Source organism: Tenrec ecaudatus, chromosome X (genome assembly GCF_050624435.1).
Source record: "Tenrec ecaudatus isolate mTenEca1 chromosome X, mTenEca1.hap1, whole genome shotgun sequence".
In the NCBI taxonomy this organism is placed as follows: domain Eukaryota; kingdom Metazoa; phylum Chordata; class Mammalia; order Afrosoricida; family Tenrecidae; genus Tenrec; species Tenrec ecaudatus.
Window position 1 is genome coordinate 168572477 of NC_134548.1, and position 13700 is coordinate 168586176.

The 13700-nt window shown below is 40.3% G+C and overlaps 1 pseudogene; it reads right to left on the minus strand.

The window, feature by feature from the left end:
- Positions 1-1508: 1508 nt before the first annotated feature.
- Positions 1509-2157, minus strand: LOC142433868 (nascent polypeptide-associated complex subunit alpha pseudogene; annotated as a pseudogene).
- Between the last annotated feature and the right edge of the window lie 11543 nt (positions 2158-13700).

Consider the following 13700-nt stretch of genomic DNA (forward strand, 5'->3'; position numbering starts at 1 on the left):
AGGCAATTTCAGGAGATCTGAGGGAGAAAGCTGCAAAAAAGACACTTTCAATCATAAAAAAATTTATCTGGTTCTTAAAATATATATGCAATGAAAGTTTCACTAGCTCAACAAAAGCTGTTGATGAGGCCTGCTACAAGAGTAATAGGAAGATGTAGGTTCACTTGTTAAAACAGTGTGTGTTATTTACTTTGACCCATTTTGTATATTATTTTCATGTATTGGCTTCAAGTTATATAAACCTAATTGTTTTGGTGATTCTGTGGATACATAATGCATTTAGCACATATTATTAAATTAAGATAAAGTCAGTTATGAATAAATAAACATAATTGTAATATTTGGGAAAAAAGACTTACCTAGCTAATCTTCTATTCTGGGGAATGCAGGTTTAATTTTTTAAAATTTTCCTACTATATAATAGTGATCATCCTTGTCCATGTTTCTTATCATTTTCTTAAAGCAGAAACAAACATAGGAGTAGAATAGTTGAACCCAACTATATACACTTTTAAATGATTCCTGATACATATAACTAAGTTACTTTCCTGAAATAGTATATCAAAATTCATTCCTTCTAACAATACAGATGAATGTATGTGTCCATCAAAATTGAGCGCTCTTATAGTATAAATGTATATGTATATATGTAGATTTCTAATTTTGTGAGTAAAACTTCCATCTTACTGCATTAACTTATATTTTTTGGATTACTCACAAGGTTGAACATTTTAGAGTTGAATAATTATGATGGAGACCATATAGAAGCAAACCTAAAGTGTTTATCATATAGCGTTTTACAGAAAGAGTTTGCTGAATCCTGCTTTAATGAATTGGACTCCTATTTCTCTCCCACCCTAAATATTCTATGGCTCACTAAAACCTGAGAATGAGCCAAGCACAAACAAACAAAACTTAGTGAACTCCAAATGGGTAATTTGAAAATTGATATTCAGGTTCCAAAAGGTAGAGGGTCAGCAAAAGAGAGGAAGACCTTAGTGGCTACAAAAATGGACTGCAAAGAACTACTTAGGACAGGCAGTTAGGGTGTCCTAGGCTGACCCTTTCAGCCTCACCATCATCTGATAGCTTGCAAGGCACGTCCCTCGAGACAAGTCATCTATGCTCTGTGTTTTGTCTCTGAATGGTCCTTTAAATTCCAGACCTCAACAGAGGTCAGGTTGTTTTGTACTTCTTGAATTATTCTCCTTTTATTCCTTTCTGAAACAGTAGCTATTATTTCTCCCAAACTCCATGTACCGAAGAAGGAAGATTAGTTGTCTCCTTACTTACCAATTCTGGTTTGGAGTAATTTTTCCCTCTGTCCTTCTTCAAAAACTCAAGCATCTTTGATTTACCCTTCTTCATTAGTTGAATACCTCCTGAGTCATTCTCCATTTTTTACCCAAGAAGCCATATGTTCATTAATGATAAAAAACAGTACAAATTACAAACCAAACTGCAGTCTCTCTTTTGGCACATCAAAAGAAGTTTTTGTTTTCAGCTGGTTACATTGTTAATTCCATAATAGCATTCACAGGATCACTGCGGTTGTTCCTCTGGGCCCGGACTGCCTTTGCTCTTGATACATTTGTTTGTGACACGACCAATTCTATGTCCTTAATGTCCACACCTGTTTCATCAATCTCTTCCTCTGCACTCTCCTTTGGTACAGTTGGAATTTGTGTGTTTTTTTGAATGTTTGAGACAGCTTCACCTTGAACTTTGACTTTCTCAGAACCTGCTAACTGTGTTTGCTGAGCTAAATCCTCCATCTAGACTTCTAAAATGATGTAGGTATCTGAAGTGAGGCTCTTATAGACACCTGGATTTGTGACAACAAAGAGGATATCCTTAGGTTTCTGGTTAGTGCCTCTCGTAACCCCTGTAACTTGCTGAAGCCCCAATTTGGACATAACCTTCTGTGTTTTCTTTTCACTCCAGCGACTGATTCCTCATAAGTTCAGCTTAGCTTGTCGTGTGGTTGCCTGCGTGGAATCCTGTTCTTTGTGCTCTGGTACTCACTGATTCATCACTGCCCGATTCTGGTCCAGATCCTACCTCAGGCTGTGGCAACTCCTGCTCTGCAGCTATGGCTACACACAGCATTTGGTACAGGAAATTTGGAACCAGGATGCCGGCAAAGTCATCCTTCATTTTAAATGAAGATCAGATGACTGCTCAGCACACCATTCTTTCCAATGTCATCAGCATTGCCATTCACTGTAGTACTTTCAAGTTTTCCATTGCAAACACTCTATATTCTGACCATCTCTTGTTATCTTTCCAGCTCAATTATTTGGGCACTCCTTATTACAATAATCCTCCAACTCCACAAAAACCTCTGAATCGTTGACCCTAAACTTTTCACTCTCCATCATCTTGTTTTCTGTAATGTTCTCACTTTTAGCTCTACAGGGCCCAGCTTCCATGCCCATCATTTAAATTAATTATTTGCCAATACCTTTAACTACCTTACATCTCTTCTCCCTCTGCCATTCTCACCAGATAAAGCCCTAACCAATGGTAGGATTCAGCCGGTTCACCTTGGTTCTGTAGAATCTATATCTAATTTTTTGTTGAGTTTGGCGAACTGGTTGTTAAAATGGCACTCATAATCAGGCTTCTCACATATCTTAGAGAGAGTCTCCACAAACGCATGCCACACATCCACTTACCTACCTACACCTGTGCCCATAGGCTGATATTTCGCTTTCTTTTTTGTTGGCCTAGCGTCCATTCTGACTCCCGTTGACTACATGTGTGCAGAGTTGTTTCCAGGCTGTGATCTCTCGGAAACTGACTTCTAAGCCTGTCGTCCATGACATCCTAACAGGGTTCTAGTCCCCAACCTCTCCGTTGGTATTCAGGTGCTTAACTATTTTCTCCACAAAGAGACATCTTCTGTTTTGTACCCTTAACCAATGCAAACCTTTCCATTTGTGCATTAGATACTATTTTTTTTCCCTTGCTACTCAGGATCCTTGATTAGTCATTGGACGCCTAATCACAAGCTTGGCAGTTCAAGCCCACAAGCAACTTCACAGGAGTCCATAAAGGTTTGCAATTTTGGAAACCCTATATAGAGTCATTGCTGTGATTTTTTAGAATCAAATCAATGGCAGTGAGTTTGTTTTTTTGGTTTCTACTCAGGGATTTTGCTCCCCCAAATTGTTCTACTTTCCTTCTTTTGAATTACTATCTGCCCCCACCCCTTTTCTTGATTTCCACAATTTCCTTCAGTTCTTTCTCTCTTAATAAACATTTAAAAACAATTTTAGATTTACATAAAACTTACAAAGATAATACAAAGAATATCCATATACTCTCCTACTTTCCCTTCCTGTTAACCCCTTACATCAGTACAGAACATTTGCTCAAACTAATGAACCAGTATCTGTACATTAATTTTAATTACAGCCTTCAGTATGGATTATAATTCAATGTAAAGAGAAGCAATATCCTCACAACCGACCAATAAGTGACATCATGCTAAATAGAGAAAAGGTCACATTTGTCAGGGACATCATCTGGCTTGGATCCACAATCAATGTCTATAGCAGCAACAGTAATCAGAAGATCAAATGACTCATTGTATTCAGTCCATCTAACTGCACAAGATATCTTTAAAATGGTGAACAATATGAGTGTTCCCTCGAGGACAAGGATGCACCTAACTCCAGGCCATAGTACTTTCCATCTCCTCCTATGCATGTGAAGGCTGGACACTGACTCAGGGAGACCAACGAGGAGTGGTTGTGTTTGCATTGTGGTCCTGGTGAGGAATACTGAAAGCACCATGGACTGCTCAAAGGACAGACATATCTGTGTTGGAAGAAGCACGGTCAGAGTGCTGCTTAGAGGCAAGGACGGCAAGACTTCCTCTCATGTACCATGGACATGTTTTTAGGACAGATGGATGCTTCGATTAGGAGAGCATGAGTGATAAAGTAGAGGGGCAGTGAAAAGGGAGAAGGCCTTCAGCAAGTTGGCTGGACACAGTGGCTGCAACAACGGGCTCAAGCATAAGAACAACTGTGAGGGGGGCACAGGACCGGGCAGTCATCAGCTCTATCGGCTGCAGGGTCCTATGAGTTGGAAATGACTTGAAGGCCTAGTTCTTGAGTTTTTCCTGAATGTACTTTTTCTGTTCCAGAATCTCGTGTAGGACCACACGTATTTACACATCATGTATCCTAGGCTTTTCTTGGCTTTGACAATTTCTCAGTTGTTTTTTTCTCCATCACTTTGAGAGTTTTGAGAAGTACTAGGCAGGTACTTTGTTAAAACATCATTTAATTATGGTTTAACTGATGCTTCTTCATGTTTAGTCTTGGATTACGGGAATTTGAAAGAATGAGCACTGAATAAAGTAATATTTTCATCGCATTATATCAGGGGTACATGCTATCCCTGTGACTGATCACTGGTTATATTAACCTTAAATTTTTATATTTGCCAGATTTCTATACTGTACATTTACTCCCTTCCCTTTTTTATATTCTACTCTTTAGAAAAGCCACAATTTGTGAGTTTCTTGTACCGTGGTGACTTGCAATTTGCTGTGACACAGGAAGTTATTTCAGCAGTATTTTATATACCAGCAGGGTCACTCATGGTGGGCAGTTGTCAGCACAGCTTCCAGATTGACAGACTAGGAACACGGCCTTAGAAAGCTACATTTAATAACTGGCCAGTGAGGACCTTAGGAATAGCAACAGCGTCAGAGGATGAGCTCCTCAGAGTAGAAGACATTGAAAAATTTGGCTGGCGAAGAGCTGCTTCCTCAAAGCATACTTGACCTTAATGATGTGGTTTGAGTGAAGCCTTGGGACCTTCATTTGCTAATGTAGCACCACTTGAAATGAGAAAAACCACTGCAGACATGCATTACTAATCAGAATGTGGAGTGACAAAGTATGAATCTAGGAAAAATGGAAGGTAATAAAAATGAAACAGAATATATAATGATCAATTTTCTAAGCATCACTATGCTAAAATGAACTGATATGGGCCTTTTTGAATCAGAGAGTCATATGGGCTACTGTGCCAGAAATTACAATTTAAAGAGGAACAGAGTCACATTGTCAAAAGGGTTATTTCAAGACCTCTCCTGTAGTAAAATGTTGTTAGTGATAGGATAAAATTCATACATGTACAAAAAAGACCAGTTAATACTACTATTACTAAAATTTACACACCAACCACTAATGCCAAAGATCAAGAAATTTACCAACTTCTACAGTCTGAAATTTATTAAACCTGTAATCAAGATGCATAAAGAAGGATCAGTAGTTGGAAAATATGGCCTTGGAGACAGAAACAATGCCAGAGATCACATGTTAGAATTTTTCAAGATGAATAGTTTATTCATTGCAAATACATTTTTTAACAAAACTTATATAAATGGTGACTACACACACAGACTTCACTGGATGGAATCCACAGGAATCCAATTGACTACATCTGTGGCAAGAAATGGAGAAGCTCAGTATCATCTGCCAAGATAAGGCCAGGGACCAACTCTGGAACAGATCATCAATTGGTCATATACAGAAAGTGTAAGTAGGGCCATTAAATCAAAGGATAGGTTTGAGTATACCCCATTTGAATTTAGAGACCATTTCAAGAACAGACGAACCACTGATGAGTCAAGACAGGTTGGGTTGTGGGTTGACATCAGGATATTATGCATGAAGACAGCACAGGGTCATTAAAAAGACAGGAAAGAAAAAATACCAAAATGAAGGTCATAAGAGACTTTAAAACTTGGTCTTTAATGTAGAGTAGTTAAAGAAACTGCAAGAAATAAAGTAAAAGCTGGTTAGAAGATCTCAAAATATAGCTCAAAGTATGATAATGAAATGTGCAAAGATTTGGAATGAGAAAACCCAAAAGGAAGAAGACACTCAGCATTTCTCAAATTGAAGGAACTGTAGAAATAATTCAAGTCTCAAATTGAAATATTGAAGGATACGATGATAAATTTTGAACAATTCAGGAAGCATCAAAGAAAGTTGGAAGTGATATACTTAATCACTATATCATAAAGAACTGGTTGATATTCAGCCATTCAGGATGTAGCATATGATCAAGAACTGATGCTGTTGAAGGACGAAGTACAAGCTGCATGGTAAGCATAGGTGAACATCAAGTTTCCAGAAATTAATAAAATACCAGTTGAGAAGTCTCAATAAATAAATGGAACACTGGGAGCATTTACTTAGTCTATGCCAAGGAAATTGGAAGACAGCTACTTGGGCAACTGACAGAAAGTGATTCATATCTATGCCCATTCAAAAGAAAGGTGACATAACAGGATGCAGAAATTATCAAATAATATCATTAATATGAAAACAAACAAATAAATGAAATAAAACAAAACTCACTGCCATCAAGTTGATTCTGACTCACAGTGACTCTGAGTCTATCGGATCAGGGTAGAACTGGCCCTGTGGGTTTCCATGTCTGTAAGTCTTTTTTTTTCTTCTGGCTCTACACAGGTGATTTAATGAAACCGTACAGTACACTCCCGATGTTCCCCTCCGTGAAAGCACGGGTGTGCGGAGTGCGAGAGCAGGGCGTTGAGAAACGGGGAGGCGGCACTGGCCAGGCCCAGGGTGGCGCTCTCACCCACGCAGATGTCCCCCAGCTCCGCGGGCCTCAGCTTGAGGTCCTGGAGCACAGCGGTCATGACAGCGGAGAGAAGCTCATCCGGGGTAGTGTCCTTAAAGCCACCGCGGCCCCCTCGGCCGATGGCGGTGCGCCGTCCATGCACCACAACCACGTCTCCGGCGGAGGCTTGCGGGGCGGCGCCCAAGCACCGCAAAGCTCGCAGCGCAGGCAGCGCGTCCGAATCGGGCTGGCCCTTCAGGTGGCCCAGCACCACCTGCAGCCTCCACATCGCGTCGGACAAGCCGCAACGCTCTGCACACACGCCGAAACGAACAGACTGCTACCCGTGCAGGCGCAGAGCTTCAGCCGCCAAAAAAGGTCTGTAAGTCTTTATGGGAGTAGAAAGTCTCATCTCTCTCCTGTCATTAATACTGCATGTAAGTAAAATTTTGCTGAGGATAATACAAAAAATCAGTTGCAGCTGTAAATTGACAGGGACCTGCCAGAAATTCACGTTGGATTCAGAAGAAAACATAGAACAAGGGACATCTTCGCTGATGTCAGATGGGTAGAAAAACCATTTACTTGTGTTTTATGGACTTTTCCCAGGCATTTGACTGTGTAACTCAAAACAAACTATGGAAAACATTGTGAAAAATGGAAGTTGTGAGTACATGGACCAAGAGGTAGTTGTGTGTACAGAACAAGGGAATAATGCATGGCTTAAAATCAGAAATGGTGTACATCAGGGTTGTATCTTCTCACCATACTTATTTAATCTGTGTGCTCAGCAAATCATCAGAGAAGCTGGATTATGTGAAGAAGATTGTGGCTGGATTATGTGAAGAAGATTGTGGATTATGTGAAGAAGATTGAAGACTTATTAACAACCTACCATATTCAGATGACACAACCTTGCTTGCTGAAAGTGAGGAGGACCTGAAGCACATGTTGATGAAGGTCAAGGGTTCCAGCCTTCCGTATGGATTACAACTCAATGTCAAGAAGACCAAATTCTGCACAACTGGACCAATAAGTAACATCATGAGAAATAGAGAAAAGATTGAAGTTGTCAAGGATTCTGTTTTGCTTGGATCCATGATCAATGATCATGGAAGCAGCAATCAATAGATCAAAAGATGAGTCACATTGGAAAAGTCTGCATAAATCTTTAGAGTATTAAACAGTAAAAATGTTACTTTAAGAACTAAGGTGCACCTGATTGAAGTCATGGTATTTTTCCACTGCCTCATATGCATATGACAGTTGGAATTTGAATAAAGAAAACTGAAGAACAACCGATCCATTTCAGTGGTGATGATGGTGAGGAATACTGAAAGTACCACGAACTGCTAAAAGGAGAAACAGATTTGTCTTGGAAGAAGTAAAGCCAGAGTGCCCCTTAGAGGCAGGATGGCAAGACTTGCCTTACACACATAGGACATATTGTGAGGAGAGACCATTCCCTGGAGAAGGACATCATGTTTGATAAAGTGGAAGGGCAGCAAAAAAGAGGCAGGCCCTCAACCAGATGGATTGACACAGTGCCTGTATCAATGGGCTCAGACATAGGAACAATTGTGAGGATGGCGCAGGACAGTAGTGTTTTGTTCTGTTGTGCATAGGGTCACTATGAGTCAGAACTTGATGGTATCTAACAGCAACAGTAATGACTTCTTCATTACAAATTACCTTTTTCCCCCCAGCAACATAAATGATGTGTAGACATGTGGACCTTATCAGAAGGAATACACAGGAACCAAACTGACTACATTTGTGGGAAGAGACAATGGAGAAGCTCAATAGCAGCAGTCAAAAGAAGTCCAGGAACCGCCTGTGGAAAATACCATCAATTGATTATGTGCAAGTTCAACTTGAAGTAAATTGAAACAAGTCAACGTGAGACAAAATAAGATCTTGAATTCAGAGAACATCACAAGAACAGATTTGATGCATTGAATTCTAATGACAGAAGATGTGATGCGCTATGAGATGACATCAAGAACATTGTATGTGAAGAAAGGAAAAGATTAACAGACATGAAAGTAAGAAAAGATCAGTGTGGATGCCATGAGTCTCTGAAACTTGATTTTCATTATAGACCAACTGAAGCAAATGGAAGATATGATGAAATGAAAGAGCCGAACAGGAAATGTCCAAAGGCAGTTCAAGAAAACAAAACTAAGTGTTAAAATGAAATGTTCAAAAACCTGGGACTACAAAGTCAACAAGAAAGAAAATGCTCTGAATATTGCAAGCTGAAGGAACTGAAGAAAATGGACGCCTCAAGTTGCAATAGTGAAGGATCCTATGGGCAAAATGTTGAATAATTCAGGGATCATTACAAAAAGAAAGAACACCAAGAGCCAACTGCACCAAGAAGAATTGGATGACAGTGAATCATTTCAAGAGGTAATACATGATGGAGACACAATGGTATTGAAGGGCGAAGTCCCAGTTGCACTGAAGGCATTCGTGAAAAGCAAAACCAAACCCACTGTCCTTGAGGTGATTCTGATTCATTGCAGCCCTGTATAGGGAATCCTAGACTGCAAATTTTAATTTTTTAAAATGTATTTGTTCATTAATTGGGGCCTCATACAGCTCTTATCACAATACATACATGTGTCCATTGTATCAAGCACATTTGTACATTTGTTGCCATCATCATTTTCAAAACATTTTCTTTCAACTTGAGCCCTTGGTATCAGATCCTCATTTTTTCCATCCCTCCCCCATTCCTCCCTCTGCAACCCTTGATAGTTTATAAATTATTATTATTTCATGTCTTACACTGTCTCTCTTTACCCACTTTTCTGTTGTCCATCCCCCAGGGAGAGGGTCATATGTAGATCATTGTGATCAGTTTCCCCTTTCTCCCCCACATTCCCCTCCCCCTCCTGCTATGGCTACTCTCACTATTGGTCCTGAGGTGTTTATCTGTCTGGGATTCCCTGTGTTCCCAGCTCTTATCTGTACTCATGTACATGCTCTGGTCTAGCCATATTTGTAAGGTAGAGTTTGGCAGTAGGGTACCGGGGAGGAAGCATTAAAAAACTAGAGGAAAATTGTATGTTTCATCGGTGCTGTACTGCACCCTGACTGGCTCGTCTCTTCCTTGTGACCCTTCTGTAAGGGTATCCCCTTACAGACTGTAAATTTTTAAAGGAATAGACAAGTTCATTTTTTAGGCTGATGGGTTTGAACTTTCCATTTTGTGGTTAGCAGCCCAAGGCTCCAGGATTCGACAGAATACCAATTGAAATGTTTTAACAAGCTGATGCAGCATTTGAAGTACTCATTAGACTATGCCAAGAAATTTGGAAGGCAGCTACTTGGCCAACTAACTGGAAGAGATTCATATTCCTGCCCTTTCCAAAGAAACGTTGTCCAACAGAATGTATTGCATACAAATAAACTTTTGCAAATGATAATTCAAAGAGGGTTGGAGCAGTGCACTGACAGGGAGCTGCCAAAACTTCAAGCTGAACTCCCAAGAGAATATAGCATGAGGGGTATCATTATTGACATCAGGTGAATCTTGGCCGAAAGCAGAGAATACCAGAGAGATGATTACTTGTGTTTTATTGATTAAGCAAAGGTATTCGGCTGTGTGGCTCACAATGGTGCATGGATAACTTTTGAAAGAATGGGAATTCCAGAACACTTGAACTGTGCTTATTGAGAACCTGTACACAGTCCTAGATGCAGTTGTGGGAACAGAACAAAGGAATACTGCATAGTTTAAACTCGGGGTTGTGTCCTCTCACCCATATTTATTTAATTTGTGTACTAAGCAAATCACCCAAGAAGCCAGACTCTATGAAGAAGAAAGTGCGTCAGGATCAGAAGACTGATTTGAAAATATTGATATGCAGATGACACAACTGCTTGCTGAAAGGGGAGGGGACTTGAAGCACTTTCCAATGAAAATAAAAAATTGCAGCCTTCATTATGAATGACAACTCAATGTAAATAAAATCAGAATCCTTCCAACTGAACCAATAGAAAACTTCATTATGAACAATAAGAATACCTAAGTTGTCAAGAAAGTAGCAGACAAGAAATCAAAAATATTGCATTGGGCAAGTCTGCTGCAAAAGACTTTTCGAAAGTGTTGAAAAACAAAGATGCACTTTGAGGTCGAAGGTGTTTCTGCAAAGCCATTTTCAATCGCTTCCTGTGCTTGTCAAAGCTGCACAACATAAGAGCAAGACAGAAGAAGAACTGACCTATTTGTATTATGGTGTTTACAAAGAATATTGAATATATTAGAGACTGCTGGGTCCCTGTCAATGTACTGCTACAACTGTTGTTGAATGATCTTAAAGCACAATTTTACTTGCATGTGATATCAATGATACTGTTCTATTCTATAGTGTGAGCATTCTGTTGGGTCATCTTTCTTTGGCACAGGTACAAATATGGATCTCTTCCAGTCAGTTGGCCAAATAGCTGTCTTCCAATGTGCTTCCAGTGCTTCATCAGCATTCTGAAACATTTCAATTGGTATTCCATCAATTCCTAAGGTCTTGGTTGTTTTTTTTTTAATGATTTCAATGTAGTTTGAACTTCTTCCTTCAACACCATGAGTTCTGTTCATATACTACCTCCTGAAATGGTGGAAGGTTGACTAGTTCATTTTGGTACAGTGACACTGTACAGTCTCTAGAGCAGTGGTTCTCAACCTTCCTCATGCTGCAACCCTTTCGTACAGTTCCTCATGTGGTGGTGCCTCCCCCAACCATCAAATGATTTTCGTTGCTACTTTATAACGGTCATTTTGCTACTGCTATGAATTGGGCGACCCTTATGAAAGGGTCATTCAACCCCCAAAGGGACCGTGACCCACAGGTTGAGAACTGCTGCTCTAGCGTGCATTCTTTCCATCTTCCTTTGATGCTTCCTGCATCGTTCAACATTGTGCCCACAGAATCTTCAAGATTGCAACTCGATGCTTGGATTTTTTTCTTGAGTTCTTTCCATTTAAGATGGAGTCCTGGTGGCATGCTGGCTACACTGTGGGCTGCGTCCCAACCCCCCAACCACTGCTCTGTACAGAAACAGAGCTTTCCACTTCCATCAACAGTTTAGGTCTTTGAAACTCACAAGGGCAATTCTACCCTGTCCTAAAGGGCCATTATGTTTGGCATGGAATTAACAGTACTAAGTATATATATAGAGTTCAGTTTAAGGTATGCTGAGCATATTCTAACTCTAGGTCTTTGCACATTTCATTTAATATTTTACTTTGCCTTCTAGAGCTTCCCATTGAAAATTTCTGTTCAGCTCCTCGTTGACTCCATTGTTTCTTTACTTGTGAGGATGGCACAGAACTGGGTAGTGTTTTGTTCTGTTGTTCATAGGGTCACCAGGGATTGGAACCAACTCAAGGCATCTAACAATGTTCAACAATGAGAACATCCGTCTTGGAAGAACAGCTAGAACGTTCTTTAGAAGCCAGGATGTACTTTGGACACTATTGGGAGCTGTCAGAAGGAGAACTGGTGGGGTAGTGGATTAAGCACTGAACTGCTTGCTAACTACAAGGTTGGCAGTTTGACCTCATCAACTGCTGTGAAGGAGAAAGATGAGGCTTTCTGCTCCCGTGAAGATTTGCAGCTTCCGAACCCCCAGGGGCTTTTCTAGTCTGTTCTATAAGGCCATTATGAGTTAGAATTCTCTTGATGGCAGTGAGTCATGTTTGGAGGGTTGTTTGTTTATCAGCCTCTATCAGGAGCTGTGGTGAATGTGAGACCTGGCCTACAACTACCAGCTCTGGCTTCACTGCATTCAAGATTATGTTGAGAAATTTCCCAGGCAACAGAAAAAGACAAAGCTTCTTACATTATCTTTTGCTTTCATGCCGGCATCTTGGAAAGGATCTAATTCTTAGGAATATTTTAATATACAATTGTATCAGCTGTGAATAATAAGATTATGTATATTTTCAACCTTTTGCATGTCTTTCCTTGCCTCAGTGTGTTGCTGAAGCACTTCAGTCCTATTTTGAATAGAAGTGGTACTAGTATACAACTTTATTTTGTTCCCCAAATGTTCGGAGGAAGATATTCAATACTTCACCACAAGTATGATGCCAGGGGCTCCGGTGGGGGAGTGTGTTACTCATTGGGCTGCTAATGGCAAAGTCAGCAGGTGTCGCCCACCAGTTCTACTCTGTCCTACAGGGTCACGATGAATCAGAATTGACTCCAGGGCAGTGGTTTTTTTTTCTCTTAACTTTCTTTAATTTTCAAATTTTATTTATCTATATTTTATTAGTTGGGTCTTTCTTTTTTAAAAACATCATTTTATTGGGGGCTCACACAGCTCTTCTTACAATCCATCTATCCATCCATTGTGTAAAGCACATTTGTACATTTGTTGACATCATCATCCTCAAAACATTTGCTTCCCCCTTGAGCCCTTGGTATCAGCTCCTCACCCCACCATGAACCCTTGATCATTTATAAATTATGATTATTTTTTCATGTCTTACACTGACCAATGTCTCTCTTCACCCACTTTTCTGTTGTCCATCCCCCAGGGAGGGGGTTATAAGTAGACCATTGTGATAGGTTCCCCATTTCTCCCTCCACTTTCCCTTTCCCCTCCTCATATCGCTACTCTCTTTATAGGTCCTGAGGGGTTTATCTGTCCTGGAGTTTATCTAGCCAGATTTGTAAGGTAGAATTGGGATCGGTTCCTTTTCCCCACAAGAAAGTCAGGAGCCAGTGGTCCCGGAAGATAGAGGGGAGAATAAGGAGGTGGGGAGAAGGGTGTTGTGAGTGGACGGCAGCATCACGGACAGGAGAACCACTAGGGAAGCGGAACCAGCATGTAGGAGAGGGTAGAGATCCTGTGAGTAGTAGAGCAAAACCAAGCTAGTGGAGAGGAAGCACAAGAAGTGGAAGAAGGGGGACAATGATAGCGGGGCAGGAGGAGGCAAAAGGAAACAGAGGCAAGCTCTAAGAAGCAAAGGCATGGATAGGGAGATTAACAGAGGTGTGCACTTATGTAAATACATTAATTTATAACAAGAGTGGTATGGGCCTATGTGCATATACTTATAAGTAATACACTAA